Source organism: Parus major, chromosome 8 (genome assembly GCF_001522545.3).
Source record: "Parus major isolate Abel chromosome 8, Parus_major1.1, whole genome shotgun sequence".
Lineage (NCBI taxonomy): Eukaryota > Metazoa > Chordata > Aves > Passeriformes > Paridae > Parus > Parus major.
Genome location: NC_031777.1, coordinates 4,583,823 through 4,596,906, shown reverse-complemented (window position 1 = coordinate 4,596,906; position 13,084 = coordinate 4,583,823). Strand labels below are relative to the sequence as shown.

At 39.2% G+C, this 13,084-nt stretch overlaps 1 long non-coding RNA gene across 2 annotated transcripts in view; it reads right to left on the bottom strand.

Moving 5' to 3' along the window:
• Positions 1 to 3,998: 3,998 nt before the first annotated feature.
• LOC107208162 overlaps positions 3,999 to 13,084 on the bottom strand; it is a 26,025-nt gene continuing 16,939 nt past the window's right edge. For both annotated transcript variants that reach the window (XR_004498570.1, XR_004498571.1), the window contains exons 2-4: positions 12,853 to 12,930; positions 6,877 to 9,343; positions 3,999 to 4,348 (exon numbers count right to left, since the gene is read on the bottom strand). This is a non-coding gene — a long non-coding RNA (uncharacterized LOC107208162). The remainder of the gene's footprint in view (positions 4,349 to 6,876; positions 9,344 to 12,852; positions 12,931 to 13,084) is intronic.

The following is a 13,084-nucleotide window of genomic DNA, read 5'->3' as shown; positions in this document are numbered from 1 at the left end:
ACAAATGTCTTGGTCCTGTTCTTCACCTGTAACTCATCAGCACCGGGGGGCACTTGTAGGAGGAATGTGAATGATGTAGCAGGATGCTCTGCCAAGGTGGGGGCAACACAGCTTGGATAATTCCCTGTTTGCCAAGTGATCAGAATAGAGATGGGGATCACTTTTGGGGTTGAAGGAGGCTGAGACCAGCCTGACTCATCTATCCTGAAGTTAAACACCAGGGAAGAACAATGTTTCCCGAGTTCCTGATGGAGGAACCAACAAATAATAGTGCTGACAGCTGATCTAAAGCTGCTGAGCTGGCACAGCCTGGGGGCATCTGACTGGCAGTGCTGTGCTTTATACTATACAAACCCAGTCCCAGTTTTTACAGGAGGGATCTTCAGCTCTTTCTTGCAATGTGTGTGGAGATTCTTCTCTGGAGTGGGAACACCCCTCAAGGTCACTCCTCAAGGCTGAACTGAAGAGATTTGCCCACAGTCATTGGGATGGGTGTGACATCAATCTCTACTGAGAAATGATTCTGCCAGATTTAATATCATTGCTTCAACAAATAGTGCACTGTAGAAGTAGTCAGAGCCGCCTATACTGTGCAGTAAATAATTCTGATTAAGATCTGTAGTCTAATCATTATAATTAACATCATCAATCTAAATAAACCATTTATTTTATTTATATAAACATATCTGATTTGCTCTCCTTAATCATATAAAGGGGACAGTCATATAAAGGCTCAATTACACCTGTACAACCACTGCCCAAGCCTGGGACTGGTATTGGATCCAGGCACAGCCAGATTCCCCTCTGAGAAGGATGTCCCCCCTATATTGAACCCCTTTGTGTCTGCTGCACATCCTGGTAGTTTCTTTGCCTGGCTCATCCTGGTGTGTTTTCCAGCAGTGCCAAGAGCAGTCCCTGTCCTCAGGTAGCCCCTGAGAAGTGGAGAAAATAAGTTATCTATTTGCACTGATTACATTTTAGGGTTCCCCTGCCTGCCATTGCACTTCTGATTCTTCCTGGATTTATGTTCATGGTGATTAGCCTTCAGTCTCAAGCCCTAACAATTACATTTTGTTTCCAAAACATGCAGCCTTCCCATTTTTACATTCAGTCTTTCACTGAAAGTCTTGTGGAACGTCACTAATGGAATATTGTGTCATATAAATTAAATGGTGGAACAACACAGTGACAGTAGAACACAAAGAATGACCCAGGATTAGAATTAAGCAGATGGCTTTCATTAGAACTACAACTTTTTAAAGGTTATTTTGAAAAATCACAGAACTAAAAATGAAATTGCTTATTTGTTCCTTTCTTTCTTGCCGATTTTAACAGGTAGATATAGATGAATATGAGAAACATTTGTTATGTTAACTGCTCGGTAAATTGTGAAAAAATTCTCAGTGTTGCTGAGAATTCCTGGGAGGGAGAGGTGAAAAATGAAGTCTTTTTTTCACCCCTCCCAACCACAGATGCAATGTGAAAGATGGTGTGAATAAAAAAAAAAAAAAAAAAAAAAGAAAAGATTTTCTTATTTTAAATAGCATTTATAGAAATAATTTCCCTCGTGTAGGAAACCTGAGGTTATGAATCAGTGATGCCCTGTTGTAACATCAGGCTTTTAAAAGCAGAGAGTCACATAAGACTTATGTAAAGCTTTTGTGCATCTCTCCTTCCTTCTGGTGACCTGCTGTCGTGGCAGGAGAATTCCTTAGGTCAGAAACATCATTGTGGCACTCTGGGAGCGAGGTGGGGCTACCTCTGCCCTGCCAGATCAGCCCTTGTGGCACTGGGGTACAGTTTTGTGTTTCAGCAATTCCACCTTTCTGATATTGTGTTAATCCAAACCCCTTCCATGAGTTTGGCATCCCTGGCTTGCTGGAATGATGTCAGGGGATATCTCTCTCATTATCAACACCTTTGCAGCTCCAGATCGTTGAAATGTGCCAAAGCAGATGTTCTTAAGACATCGATGGCTTGGGAAGAAAAATGATGGAGGAAAGCTAGTAGTGGCAAAATCCCAAGTAAGTATATTTGTCAGCTCTGAAGGAAGATGAAATCATGGAATAACAATATCTGCAGGTGCCCAGATCAAGAGACATTGGTCCCAAGTTAAAAAACCTTTTCTATCCCTGTGAAGAAAACTTTGAGCTGGTTTACAAATAATAGTGGGGCCATTTGGCACAGATAGCTGAAAAAACTGCATTTGAGGAGGGAGGGAAGAATATAGTCAGTAAACTACTTTTTGTCAAAATTCTGTGAATTTTTTTGTCAAAATTCACGGGATCATTGAATGGCTTGGGTTGGAAGGTATCTTAAAGATCACCCAGTTCCAATCTCCTGCCATGAGCAGGGACACTTTCCACTAGAGCAGGCTGTATTGTGTTACAGCAAACACATCCTTTCATGTTCAAACCTTGTGATCACAAGAGCAAATCCCAGGGCTGCTCGTGGATCATGGCCAGCACCTGTGGATTTCAGTCAGTTTGTAGAATTCATTCATTTTCTGGAGAGGTCCTAAGTATTCAGCAGGCTGCAAACAGCAACTCTCCCTTATGACTTCAGCATATTGATTTTTATATTTATGCCATAGATCCTGCTCCGTTCAAAGAGAATTTTCCCCCATTATACTGTAAATAATTGATATGTCCATTGATTTTGTTTAATGTTTTTTTTTCTGGATTTGTTTTCTTTATCATTAACTTAATGTAACAGTGGGAACAACATATTGTGACTGTCATAAAAAGTTACTCAGGGGAAAATACAATTCTTCCAAGTCTTTTCAGAAGTCTCATTACAAGTGTGCTTTTCTCTGTTGCAGAAGTTGGATGGGAACATAAGCACATATTTTATTCTTTAAGTGTTAAAAAAACAAAACCAAAACAAACAAATGAAAAGACAAACAAACAAAATAAAACAAAAAACCAGCCAACCAGCCAACAACAATAACAAAAGCACACAAAAAAAACCCACATCAAAAAACCCAAACAAACAAACAAAAATCCAAACACCAAACCAAAACAAAGAAAGAAAAAGCTGCTGCTCTGCATGGTAATCTTATCCAAACAGAATCCACATGATCCTCTTTGACTTCAGAATGCTTAAAAACACCCCAACAAAAAAGCAAACAAACAAGCACCTGCTGTGCTTTAATTGCATTTTAAACTACTCATTTCTTCATTTTCAACTCACCTGTAGCAGCAACAAGTCGAATTCTGAATCAACAAAAGACAGGGTGGTTCATGTAGTGCGCTCAGAAATACTCTTCTCCAATCTGAATGTTCCAGGAAAAAGGGCCAATGACACAGGGTCAGATTCATGATCCAGAGAGATCCAGGTTCTCTCACCTTTTCTGTTTTTCCTTTTACTCCAAGACCAGTGAGCTCTTGCTGTGGACTGAGTAGTCTTCATTCAATGGGCACATTTGTCATACCAGCCTAAACAATAACAAATTCCATGTGTGAGCCCAGAGCATTGTTATCCAGCAGCATTGGCTGGACACTGAACAACTGCATGACACTGGATGTATCCCAACATTTTCCTGTGATCAGATTCATCCTGTTTGCAATTCTTTGCCATTTTTACACAACCTCCCTGCATTGGAGTCCACATCAGGAAACTCAGGTTTTGTCAGCTGCTGCTAAAATTAGGAGTTAGGACTGGTGGAGGTTCCTTCTCCCTTTGTATTTTAGAACAGGTTTGTGCATAGATGAGACGATGATGGATTGTGCAGATATTTTGAACGAGTTGCTGTTAGCAGGCTTGTAAGTCAGGCTAACAAAGGAAAAGCAGCAATGAAGGAACAAAAATCCATGATACAATTTTGGCTTCCTTCTCCAAAGAATCCAAGAGCCAAACAACTCAGAGGCCTTGAAACAGTGACCTCAAAACACTTAAGATGAAAATCTTGGCAGTATTAAAAATGTAGGTTTATTTTACAATATATTCCTGAAAAAAAGTACAGAACTTTGAAGAGATGATTTTAAAATAATCTCTATAAGGATCAGATACATTTCATTTTCATATTTGCTATGTTTTCTGCCTTTTTTTTTTCATGTTTGAGACTGAAGCAAAGGCATACTTTCTATCTATTTTGTTTTGAGCTTTCTTTTCCTTTTCATATTGGCCTGACATGGTGCTTTGTTGAAGAGTGACTTTTCTTGTGCATTCACTGTTCTTCTCAAACTCTTGTCTTGGTTACAAATGTAAGGATATAAGCCTGAAAACTCCTGCTGCTCTGTATTGGGTCATGATTTTGCTCCAAGTCTCACAGGTAACCCACAGTTCTTGGATTTGGCAGCATGGAAGTGCAGATATTCCAGCTATTGATTAGCTTCTCAGAAAGTAGCTGTGGAAGAAAAGAGGTGGAAAAAAGGAAAATGGAAGTGATTACAGGCAGAAATATGCCTTTTTTAACAAGGAAATATGGTGAGGCAAGTGCTAGTTTAATTTTTAAAAAAATAGTAGAGACAAAGGTTTAAAAATAGGAATCAATAAGGCAAAGTTATAGAATATAACTTCATAGGTGTTTCTTGGGATTAAAAAAAGGTCACCTTGTTATATAGATTTAGTATCAGTTTATATAACTGCACAGGGAATTATGCACTAGAAAAATAGTCCTGGGCAAATGAGTTTATATTTATAGAAAAGAGGAATAAACATGTTTACAGTCAAGCCTACTTTTTTACTTGAAAAAAAAATCCATTCTAGGTCTACATTCTAAGAAAAATATGTTTCTAGCTCTCTAATTCCTCTTACAGTTTTGCAGTTTATTTCTACAGCCCAAATAAAACAGACATCTAAGTGACTCTTGATATTTTTCAGAACATGGTCACAGTGAGAACTGGTTTACAGCCAAGGAAGAGGAAAGTGGAGAATCATTTTAAACACAATTCAGAATCACTACCCTGATTGCAGGACAGGGAAAAAAAAATACCCTCTTTGGGTTGTGTCAGCATCAATTTAAATTGACACTGCAAAGCTAAGGAGCCATCTGGAAGATGGAAAAATGAGTTTCAGCAGTCCTTTTTGACTGGACAGGAGCAGGAAGTGCCTGGAGAGGAATGGCTGATCATGACACACCCATTGCCAGCCCATTTTGGGAAAGGATGAAAAATCCGACTTTTATGATTAACTTCTTGATATCTCCCCCGAGTGGAGGGACAGTTACTCAATTATATCCTTGTGATAAGATGGGAAAGCGAAGTAAAAATGTGTTTCCCCTGGCAACAGGCAGAGCTGGCCACGGCTGATTTATACAGAAAACATTAAATGAGAACAGCCCCCACCACGAGCACATTTTGCTGTATGTATGGTGGCTGTACAAACAAGCTCTATTTATAATCAGCAGGTCACTGATGAATAGAGGTACTTGGTTTTGCTTACAACTTATAATTAACATTTTATCATTTCCTATCAGCTTCTTATGCTCAAAGGTGCTATCATGGGCATTTAAATGATGAAGGTAGTTTGCCATAGTCCCTGCAGCCATGAACCATTTTAATTGTTGATGCATGTGGAGAGATGATTGATGTGAAAAGGAATTTAGAGCAGTAAACTATTGCACCTCAAACATCTCCATCCCGTATATCACTCTACACACAAAAGCTCACCAGATTAGCCTTGTTTAAATATTATTTGCATTTAAATTGCAGGATAGGTTATAGACTGTGTATTTTATGAAGGAGCATAAATGCTAAAGCCAGCAGTTACATATTCCTCTAAACACTGAGATCCACGGGTGCACTTTGAAGGCTGAGTTCTAAGAAGACTGCAGATTCAAGGACATGAGAGGAAAATCTCATTTGATTTCTGTAAAGTTAGGGGCTGGGAGATGGGGCAGGCATGCACTGACTCTGTGTTCTGAACTGTGAACAAAGGGAAATATTCCTTGTTCTGAGGAGTGCCTTTGTAAACACATCTTCATTCAAGTGTTGTACAGCCTTAATAGAATTTTTTTATGCACTGAATTGTTCTGTTCTTTTGCAGTTAACTTATAAATGCTGTGTAGAAGGGGACTATGCTGATAGGCTGCTAGCAAGTCACTTCTATCCAGAGCTTCAGTAATGAAGCCTCTAACTGTATATTGATGCTAAATACCATTGTTAGGAAGCCCAATTATATTTTTTTTTCCATGCTAACTGGGAAGAAGTGCAGTAGGTCACTCATTCTGAATAACAAATCAGCTTCATAGCCTTCTCCAGAAATAATTCATTATTCAAAAAAAATCCAATTTTTATTTTCATTTTGTCTGAAGGTTGTTGTAAGTTTTATAAAAGCATGCTTTTCTTTTTCAGGGCCTTTCAAATTCAATGCCAAGTGCCTAAACTGTGCATAACCCTTGTAAAAGAAAATAATTTCCATGTTAAAGGCTGTAAAATGAAAAATAGAACTTAAATTTCTCTTTGTAGGTTAAAATCTGTAGGGTTTCACTCTGTTGTGCCAACAAAGGACAATGTATCATAAAATGACTCTTAAAATTTGTTAGGGAAGGGTATGGGAATGCTCTTGGAAGAATGATAGTATCAAATACCTCCTTTGGAATCATGTCTGCTAATTCAGAGTTTTATTGATGATATCCTGGAAAACCCTGGCTGACAAAGAATCTGGTCCTAATCCAGAAAATAATGAGAGAATGGAGTATCTGTAGGGGGGAAAAAAGTGCCTACTGGCAAAGGTTATTATTGAAAGACTTCATCAAAAGAATGAAGCTGTGTCACTGGCATGCTGGCTCAGACTTGCAGGGCATCAGGAACAGAGCTTGGGAAATCGTTCATGATGAAGGAAGAGCTCATTTAAGAAAGATGAGATCTTTTTTCCATGAAGTTAGAGAATCACTTATTGGAAATGTTCAGCAACAAAATTGTAATAACTCACAAGCAGCTCACGGGAAGTTCTGCCCCATCAGACACTAAAGGTTTGTGATGTGTAGAGCAGAGGGTTTGTGATGTGTTTGCTCAGGCCATCGGGGTTCTGCATCTGCCCACAGCCTCCAAGACAAATAAAACAAAGAAACAAAGAACAAGAATCAATGACACCTCTCTATGCAACATTCACAGTAGCTCCATGATTAATAGGGAAATGTTGCCATGGTCTCATATTTTCCCCTTGTCATTCCTCTGTGTGCTACCTTCCAATTTATTTAAGGTCTGAGCCTCTCATTCTTCCCACACCTGATGTTGGTGAGTTTGTTGTCACTGCTGGAATGAATTCTAACCATTCTGAGCACTTTGAGGATGTGAGGTAGAGCCCAGAGCTGGACTGAAGACACGCTGAGAGACTGAGGGAATCAGGATTCCTACATCTGGGGTTGTTCTCCCCAGCTTCTTCCTGCAGTATCTCCCTTTCCCTCCATGCCCATCCCAGTCCCTTTGGCAGCTCAGAATCCCAGGCAGAGTATTTGGAACAGGCTCTGCTGCCCCAAGCACACACCAGAGTTGGTATAACCCAGCAGATATGATTTGTGATTTCATGTCTGTGTTTACAGAAGGTGGGGGGAATACTTTGAGCAATACATGTGAAATGTTTGTGTAACTGTTGAGACTCAGTAAATGATTATTAATCCTGGTAGGGGTTCCAAAAAAGTGTCTGTTTATTTGTATCTCAGAGCTGCTTCCCAAAATAATAGGCAGCACATAAAGTCAAGGGCACTGGGTTCACTGATGCACCAGCTGCTCTCCCAAGTGGAATTCTTTACAAACAGCCAATGATCTGCTCTGCTCTAAGAAGTTTAAAGCATTTTTTTATTAAAGTAGGAGTGCTAGAATTGTGTATATCTCCTGGTATTTCATTAAGGTTACTGGCCTTGTGTCCAGCGGGATAATAAGATGCCAGAAGGCTGCAGGAAATGCAAATAAAAATGATACGTAGTCCTGGGACTGTTATTTGCAATACTGCAGTATTTTAATTCTCCAGCACTAGCCTTGCCTTGAGAATAGTAGGCTAAAGCTGAGAGTTACTGATACATATCCTCAAACACAGGGACAAGATTCTTTTGTATGCACTTTAAACCATTTATCTAGTGCTCTGTACCAGGATGGTTTGGAGTAGATTTTCACATTGCCAAATTTTGGATTCCTCTAGAAAGCTCAGTTAAGAAAGCCAGCATGTTAAAACACACAAGTCAAACCTGCTCTGGTTTATTCTCAGGGGAAGCCTGCCTTTCTCCTGTTCCTACAACAAGAATGAAGCTCCTGAATATTTAAAATTGGGAATAATTTTCTGCTTCTCCCATTAATTATTTCAAATGTTTTGAACCTTAGACTTTCTTGTTTGTATGATGTATTTAAGTGGTAGATTCTGTTTGCTGTGAGGGCAAGACTACAATGATTGTTATAAGTTAATTCTGGCACAGCATTTGTTCAAGGAATGGCCCATTTTACAGTGTTGGTAATGGAAAACTGATTATTTTAACTCAGAGTAATTGTGAAGTGCTTTTGTGAGCTGTGGCAATGGGCAAGAACCAGTAAGATTCTAAATGTGCCAAGCATGGTGTCTTCTCCTGACAAATAAATCTGCCAGGTTAAATCTAACCTGTCAGACCAGACAGCACTCTGCTGCACAGAGCACTGTCAATTCCTGTGTCAGACTGCAGAAATCACCTGCAAATTTAACTTAATCTTTACCCTCAGAATTGTTCAAAATAATAATAATCATATATACCTGATTTGGATATAATACCATCCAGAAGCAAATAAAAATAATTCAAATATCTTCCATGGAAGCCATGTAGGCTGCAGTCTGCAGGGCACATTTTCCTTTCTTTGGCTATATTGTCATCTTAAGGAAGATGTCACGATGTTCAAGTGCTCCTAAGAGTTGTGTTTGTTATAGGAGAGAATGTGAAAATTGTGCCTGGAATCAGTTACCAGGAAGCACATTCATTGTCAGAGAGTCCCTTTGGAAGTTTATCAGGTAGAATATTTTTGTCATCAAAATTACTTTCATTTTCAAATAGAAATATTGTTTTTGAATGGAAAAATAGTCTAGAAAGGCAGCACAGAGGAAAATTTAAAGGAAAATCCTATAAGTCAGTATATTTGGTAACGTCTCCTCCCTGGAGGTGTCCAAGGAAGGCTGGATGTGGCACTCAGTGCTCTGGTCTGGGTGATAAGGTAGAATCACAGCTTGGACTTGATGGTCTAGGAAGGCTTTCCCAACTTCAATGATTCTGTGATTCTGTGAAATCCTACTCTATATTTCCACTACAAATGATTCCCACCTTAGTGTAAGGACTTCGGATCTTACCAGGGTTGAAATATTTTTTGATAGTAAGTCTTGCAGCAATTGTGGTAGGCAACATAGTGTTGCATCTGATAGGATCCATCCAGCAGAAAGTAGTCTTCTGGTTAGCATTGTCAGGGAAAAGAGAAAGTTAATTTCATAAGCTACTCAGAGGTAGTAAAGTTAGTAGAAATTAAGGGAATGTTCAATTTCATTTTTAAGGCCTTGAGAATGGCAGAGCCCTTACTGACCAAAAAAGGCCATTAGGCCTGGAACAAAGGGCCACCCCTGTCAGGGAAGGATGTTTTGTTGTGGAGCCCGCCCTATTCACAGGGTACTTTATTTTTCCCCTAGATCACTGGAAGAAATAGGCTGCTGTATCCAAAGGCCACTTTTAGGGACCTTAGACTCAACAGCTCTGATCAAATGGATAACAGAGTTGGACCCTGGTCCCCACACTCAGGCAACATCCCAGGCTGCCTTCAACTCAGCCCCTCTCATGAGCACCAGTGGGATCTGTACATAAATCACAGAATCCCAGAATTGTTTAGGTTGGAAGGGACCTTAAATCTCATCCAGTGCCACCCCTTGGCATGAGCAGGGACACTTTCCTCTAGCCCAGGGTGCTCCAAGCCTTGTCCAGCCTGGCCTTGGATCCAGGGATCTAGGGGCAGCCACAGCTTCTCTGTGCCTCCCCACCCTCACAGGGAAAGATTTCCTCCTAATATCCCTTCTAACCTACCCTCTTTCACCTTAAAAGCCATTCCCCCTTGTCCTGTCACTCCAGGCCCTCATAAAGAGTCCCTCTCCATCTTCTTTGTCAGCTCTTTCACCTACTGCCCCACTTAATTTGAATCATCCCAGTTCAGAAGCACCAGTGGGATTGGGACATAAAGTTCCATTTATTTAGAAAGCTGACAGCCATATTTCACACTTGGAACTGGTAACCAAAGGCTTAATTGGCAGCTATTCCCATGGCCTCTCTGGACACCAGTCTGTGTGTCCATGTGTGCTCTGCACAAGCAGCTGTGAACATGTCACAAACAACCCTTCAAAGGGCACAGATTTCAATCTCAGCACCTAATTAAAGTCTGTTCAGAGGGTTTTATATCAAAGACCAGCACTATTTGATGTAGGCAGCTTTTCCTCTGCGCTGCTCTGATCACCCTCTTTCCAATTGCTTTAGTTGTTTGCTGTATAATTTTTTAATAGAGCTATGACCTTGCAAGTTCTTGTGTGAGTTCTTAATGACACGACCAGAATCAGCTTTCTCTGGTTATTGCACACCAGCCCAGATACACAGCTCAGTCGTGTTTAATTCAGGGATATATCAGCATATCTCCTGTCAGTGAAGCCCCACGAGTGTGCCCACCTCTAATTGGTCACTGGGACAAGTGGTTTGCACACACAGACTCTGCTTATGGTATGGAAATGGGTTATTTTAGGTTTACAGATTAGTGGGGGAATGAAAGGTCACATCAGCTGTTATGTAAAATCCTATCTGTGGTATGCACCAGCTTAGTTAAAAAATAAGGAGTTAAATTAAATATTTATGTAAACTGTAAGCCCTAGCATAATCCTTTGCAATTCTAATTTACATTGAATTAAATGAAGAAAACTTAGAAAGGTATTTCTAAATTACATTTGCAAGAATATACAGGTAAAAAATTAATATATCTATGTAATATAATATATTCCATACTTATTACATATTACATATCATTAAATATTAGAAATGGGAAAAAAAGATAAAAGAAAAAGTGTATTTAACCATCCTGTCCCATAATGGGAAAACTTCTGAAGGACTTCCCTGTAGAACCCCTTCTACATTTCATTCTTCCACACATTCCCATAAAACTGATGCAATGCAAAATGAAGTAAAAAGGATTAAACTTCATTTTAAGTGCCTAAAGAGATAATCAGCTGAAAACTTTGTGTTCTGGATTTAGGATTTACCCACCACAGAGAAACGTGCGAGCGTGAAAGTTTCAATAATCTGAACATGTTATTTTTTTTTACATTTCCATGTTCAAGCATCATGCAGTATTTGTTTCCCTAGAATAAAAGCCATCCCCTCCAAATTTAGTCTGTTTGTTGCTTTTTCAAATGCAGCATGTTGGCACATTTTTAATATAAATCAAGTTACACCAAACCCAAATGCCCCATTACACATCACATTCAGGAATGACAGACAGCAGCAGCCCACTGAAACAAGTTACTCATGTAGCCATAAGTGGATTTAATTTATAATATGCTTAAAAGTGGTGCCAAGTCACTCAAAAAATAATTCCTGGTTTTCTGAGATCTGTGCCTTCTGCTTCATCCTCCCTCTTCAAATAGAGAATTCCTAGGAATTTTTGGGTTCTAACCTTGACCAGACAACTCATTTACAGGATAGATCTTGACAAAATATATTTGCAGAGCAAGTATGGTTGAAAATGTTTTCTAATTACTGTAATTTCTGTTCAATTTTTGAGTGACTTTCTTCAATAAGTTTTTCCCTACTGGTAAACTTTCTTTCAGTACTTCACTGGTGTGTTCGTTGCTTTCTGCTGCTGCTGAGGACCAATATTTTCTCCAGCACAGTTACTGATCCTTCTTTCGGTTTTAATATTCTTTTTTGTGAAGAAATAGGCTTAGCAGGATTTCAGAGCCCTCAGCAAATCCAACTCTCCAGCTACCAGGATGATGATTTTTCTGCCTACACTTTTCTGAACAACAATATTTCTGCATGTTCCTTGCTCATACAAATCACCAGAAAGTTTTAAGCAGTGTATTTTTTTTTCCAGTGCTTCTGAGAGAGGGATAGAATTGAACCTGAAAAGATTTTAAGAAGTTTTTAAAGGGCCCTACCATAGTGGGAAATAAGTTCATAGTGGGAAATAAGTTGTTTTATTACTGGTTTCATACCTATAATATTTTTTATCTTATTATTTTGGACATTTTTCATGTGTAGAAGTAAAACCACCTTCTATGTACACATTACTCTTTATAGTGTTTACCATTTTTAAAAATTCCAGTATTTAAGGAGATGGGAAAAGCAGAATTAGTGCTTCTCTAACCCCCCAGGAAAAAGGCATAGGTTTTATTCCACAATTTTATTTTAAGCTGGTCAAATTTATAATTTACAGTTATAATTTCCTCATTAAGAAATGGAAATAATTTTCCTATTCCTTTTCCAATATCAGAAGATATTGGAAATATCTTCTGATATTGGAAAAGGAATATTCTTCCAATATCAGAAGACATGTAAGAGGGAAGAGAAATCAGAAATTTGTCAAATGGCACATCAGACAATACAAGATGTCAAGTTAAGCAGGACAGGCCTTTCACAGCAAAAGACTTGAAATTATGAGGTTAAAAAAGTGTCCTCATCTGCCATGGTCAAGATTGCTGAACCTTTCCTAATATGGATCTGAACTTTTTACTTTATGCTATTGGTTCCATTCTATAGGAATGATAGGTTCTGTGTGAATAACTACTACAGAAAACAGCTCCATGAAATGCGTTGTTTAAATGTGTTTCTTTAATTTGTTAGAATTACTCTTCAGTGTCATGTTGCTTTTAATCTAAAAACACAAAAAGACAAGGTCATGACCAGCTTTGCCTTAAATAAAAGCTACTGAGTACCTTGCAAATTCTTCCAAGCTTCCTTTGTCTCCTGTGATATTAGAGGAGGCAGATGGGATAAAGGAGTTCCCTGTGTCACTGAAGAGAAGTGGAGGGTTACTGAAGACACCCAGAATCCATCCTCCCTTCCTCCCTTCCTTCCTCCCTCCCTCCCTCCCTTCCTCCCTCCCTTCTGCCACTTCCTTCCTTCCTTCCTTCCTTCCTTCCTTCCTTCCTTCCTTCCTTCCTTCCT